The sequence below is a fragment of the Cebus imitator genome, unplaced genomic scaffold, assembly GCF_001604975.1.
Source record: "Cebus imitator isolate Cc_AM_T3 unplaced genomic scaffold, Cebus_imitator-1.0 Scaffold76, whole genome shotgun sequence".
Lineage (NCBI taxonomy): Eukaryota > Metazoa > Chordata > Mammalia > Primates > Cebidae > Cebus > Cebus imitator.
Genome location: NW_016107391.1, coordinates 7,973,769 through 7,978,380, shown reverse-complemented (window position 1 = coordinate 7,978,380; position 4,612 = coordinate 7,973,769). Strand labels below are relative to the sequence as shown.

The 4,612-nt window shown below is 41.1% G+C and overlaps 1 protein-coding gene across 1 annotated transcript in view; it reads right to left on the bottom strand.

Annotated features, from left to right (window-relative positions):
- The window catches only part of PPP2CA (protein phosphatase 2 catalytic subunit alpha), a 33,623-nt gene that overhangs the window by 25,234 nt on the left and 3,777 nt on the right, over positions 1-4,612 (bottom strand). The window lies entirely within an intron of this gene.

Sequence of the window (4,612 nt, the reverse complement as noted above, 5' to 3'; positions counted from 1 at the left end):
AATGTTCACTGCAGCTCTAGTTCAAGTAAATTTAACATTTCATATCCTTACCATATAGTTTGACACTTCTACCAATATAAAAACATAGAAGAGAAACTGGGAAAAAAAGCAATTAATATCCCCCCCCGTGTGTGCAGAAAACCCTAAGATTTGCGATAAATTAGTGTACAGGGCTAGAGTTTGAGAAGTGGGGTGATACATAACGCAGGACACATTACTAGCCCTGGAAGCAAATGAGTCTTGAGTTAACTTCCTTCAACTATCAAGCCATTCTTCACATTAATTATGCGTTGTTGTTTAACCATGGGGACACATCAAATGATTCAGTTGTGTGAACATTACAAAGTGTTCTTACACAAATCTAGATGGTATAGATTACTACAAACCTAGGCTATGGGATAGCCTATTGCTCCTAGGCTACAAACTTGTACAGCATTTACTGTATTGAATACTGTAGGCAACTGTTAACACAATGTTATTTGTGTAACTAAACACAGACAATATGAAGTGTTACACTATGATATTACAGGGTCACTACAGGTGATAGGAATTTTTCAGTTCCCTTATAATTTTATAGGACCACTATCATATACAAGTCCACCACTGACCAAAATGTCAGTATGCAGTGCATTGACTACTTGTCTTTCATTAATCACACTGAACAGATACCAGCAATATTTCATAAAACATTTCAATCTTCTTTAAGACCAGTCTGGTTATACTTTAAAAGTTTACTCCCCCAGGTAATATTCTAGCAACTAGTATTTTCTGTTTTGCTCTAAGGCTTAGGACCTAAATGAAATAAAAATGTTGGGAATGAGGGGTTATTCTAAAATTGTAATTTGTGTTTCCCCATCTGTTTCTGCAATATAATCACCTTCACCTCTGACCAAAAGGAAAGGTCCTTAAAGCCCTATGTCTCATATACACAACAGACTAACCTCAGTCTTTACCAACTAATATGTGAATGCATTAAACATTCCCAATCATTCCTGCATAGGAAAAAAAAAAAAAAGTTTTAATCTACTATACAACTAGGAAATGTTGCTATATATGTAGTTAGTTAAAAATTGTCACAATAATACATCATGAACAAGATTCAAGCACTCTGGGTCTCAGTTTCCTACCTCATCTGTATAAGATGAATTAGCCTAGATGGTCTATAAGGTTGATTCCATTACTAAAATTCTACTCCATCCTAAAGCATTTCTTAAGCCTATTACATTAAAGCCAATCAAATGAATTAGATACCGGGCATTACTATTCATCTACAAATGAGTGGCAGAAAAATAAGTTACCTGATCACCACTGGCTCAAGCATTTCAAAACATTCCCTATCTAGAATTAACTACAAAGTCAATCTCCTGACTAATCTAACACTGTGTTATTAATTAGAGCAAAACCAAACTAAGAAATCCTTATACACGAGAATAATGTAACACTTTTTAGACAAAGCCCAACGGTGACAATAATGCATACAATGGGGGGTTTATTAAATATTGGTTCCAAAAACAAATGTATACTGTCACACAACAGCATCACTGACACTCTGTAAATTCTGTGAACCACACTTTGCATGCCTTTGCCCAGGTAAACACATTCTACTGCTTGTCTCCCAGGAACAATCTAGGACAGCTGTTTGCAACCTTCTTCCAGCCCCAATACCAGGAGGGTGAAAATTCCCATCTGTAGAAGTAATTAAATGACTGAGGCAGAAGCGGCAACACAGGGTGCAAGAGGGACTGGCCAACTGGTCACATGTAGTTTAGAAAATACCCAAATTCAGACACACACCTATCTGTGCCACTGCCTTGTTCATCCATTCTAAACCACAATCCGCATCAGACCAATAAATAAATAAGCAATAACACTGCACTGTGAAGAAATTAAGCGGTTAAGTGGGCACAGTGGCTCACACCTGTAATTCCAGCACTTTGGGAGGCTAAGGAAGGCGGATCACTTAAGGTCAGGAGTTTGAGACCAGACTGGCCAACATGGCAAAAACTTCAAAAATTAGCCAGGTGTGGAGGCACACACCGGTAATCCCAGCTACTCAGGAGGCTGAGGCAGGAGAATTGCTTGAACCTAGGGGACAGAGGTTGCAGTGAGCCAAGAATATGCAACTGCACTCCAGCCTGGATAACAGAGCAAAACTCCCATCTCAAAAACAGAAAGGAAAAAAAAAAAAATAAGCAGTTAATGTCAGGTTGTTCTTTACCATTCCTTCAAACCCCACCTCCCCAGCCATTTATTGGCAACTAGAGACCTCTCCCTTTTTCACCTGGTCTACCACTTCTGCCCCAGAAGCCAAAAGAAAACCTATTTAAAATAAAAACAAGCTGGGCTCAGTGATTCATGCCTATAATCCCAGCACTTAGGGAGGCAGAGATGGCTGGATCACTTGAGGTCATGAGTTCAAGACAAGCCTGGCCAACATGGTGAAACACCATCTCTACTAAAAATACAAAAATTAGCTAAGTGTGATGGTGCACACCTGTAATCCCAACTACTTGGGAAGCTAAGGCAGGAGAATCACTTGAATCCGGGAGGTGGAGGTTGCAGTGAGCTGAGATCATACCACTGTACTCCATCCTGGGCTACAGTGAGACTATGTCTAAAAAACAAAACAAAACACTCGCAAAAACAAAAATCATCCCCCTTCACAGTTCTCATCCAATTCAAATCTGCTCGTGTATGAGAGCGGAGGTTGACAGCTTTTTCAGGCAAAGATAATGAAATGAGAGAAATGGGTCAAAGTATAAAGGTTAAGTAGTGCCTCCCTGTCACATATAACCTTGCCTCTCTCCTCAGCACCCTGATAAAAGACTCCACCAAACCCAGACTCTTGGTTTTCCTAACTTATCCGTTCCAAATTAAGCAAAGGATATCCCACAGGTAACTCGGACCTGACTTAGGATGAAACAGGGAACATATGTGCCACCATAAAACAGGGCCACACCAGACTGGTACAAATGTTATCCCACATACTCCTCAAGGGTCCATCATTCTTTCTACAGTACATAAGCTTCAACTTAGTCCTATTGCTAATTTTTTGAAAACATGGAATTCTGCCAATGGAGAACACAGGGAGGAGTGGGGAACCTGTGTATCTGAAGAGCAGGAATGTTCACCTTTTCTGTTACCTCATGAAGTCAACCCCAAACTAACTGTATTACTGCTTTCTGCCCAGGAGACCATGAAACAAATGCACACATGCATGACAACTGTCATAAGCATTTTTTTTTTTTTTTTTTTTTTTGAGATGGAGTCTCACTCTGTCCCCCAAGGCTGGAGTGCAGTGGCGCGATCTCAGCTCACTGGACCTCGGCCTCCCAGGTTCAAGTGATTCTCCTGCCTCAGCCTCCCGAGTAGTTGGGACTACAGGCACATGCCACCATCTCTGGCTAATTGTTTTGTATTTTTAGCAGAGACTGGGTTTCACCATGTTAGCCAGGATGGTCTCAATATCTTGACCTAGTGATCCGCCCACCTTAGCCTCCCAAAGTGCTGGGATTACAGGCATGAGCCACTGCGCCCAGCCGAAAAGAGGCATTTTATAAGCTGCAATGATCAATATAAAAAGTCAGTTATACTTTATTAGAATACTTTAGAGCTCCGTCTCCGGATCATGATTTATACTGAGAATACAAGAGAAATGCTCTAGGGTTTTCATCTCACCAATCTTATTTGAGGAGCAAATGTTGTCAGCTACATACTAAACTGAATAATAATTACTGTTTCCAGGACAAAGTGGGACAACAGTACATGACATGAATAGGAAGCTTTCAAGAAACTAAAATAATGTTTCGGCCTGGCACAGTAGCTGAAGGCTGTAATCTCAGCACTTTGGGGGGCTGAGGCGAGTGGACCACCTGAGGTCAGGAGTTCAAGACCAGCCCGGCCAACATGGTGAAACCCCGTCTCTCCTAAAAATACAAAACTCAGCCAGGCACAGTGGCAGGTGCCTGTAATCCCAGCTACTAGGGAGACTGAGGCAGGAAAATTGCTTGAACCCGGGAGGTGGAGGCTGCAATGAGCTGAGATTGCACCACTTCACTCCAGCCTGGGTGACAAAGTAAGACCTTGTCTCAAAAAAAAAAAAAGTTTCATTTTACGAAAGTGTTGACGTCACAATTTAATTTGCTCCCAATTCACCTACATCTTTCATTATCAACACAACCTCTGAAAAGAGAAGGGGATCTGTGAAGCAATATCAAAACATTAGGCTTAGACTCCATAAGCCGAGGCAATCTCACTTTTAGCCCCTGTAGTCAAGTCACTTTACCTTTCTGAGTCTTTGGTTTATATCTATAACTGAGAACAATAACTATCCCATAAAAATATGATGCAAATAATGTTCTGTAACATGCTTCTCCCACCTGTTTGTCCTCAAAATTAAAATCAATTCTATGGAAATGAGACAAACAGCCTTTAAAATGAAATGCACAAACATATTCACACAAACATATTTCCCACTTCATTTAAGAATGTCACCTTGGCCGGGTGCGGTGGCTCACGCCTGTAATCCCAGCACTTTGGGAGGCTGAGGCGGGTGGATCACAAGGTCAAGAGATCGAGACCATCCTGGTCAACATGGTGAAACCCCGTCTCT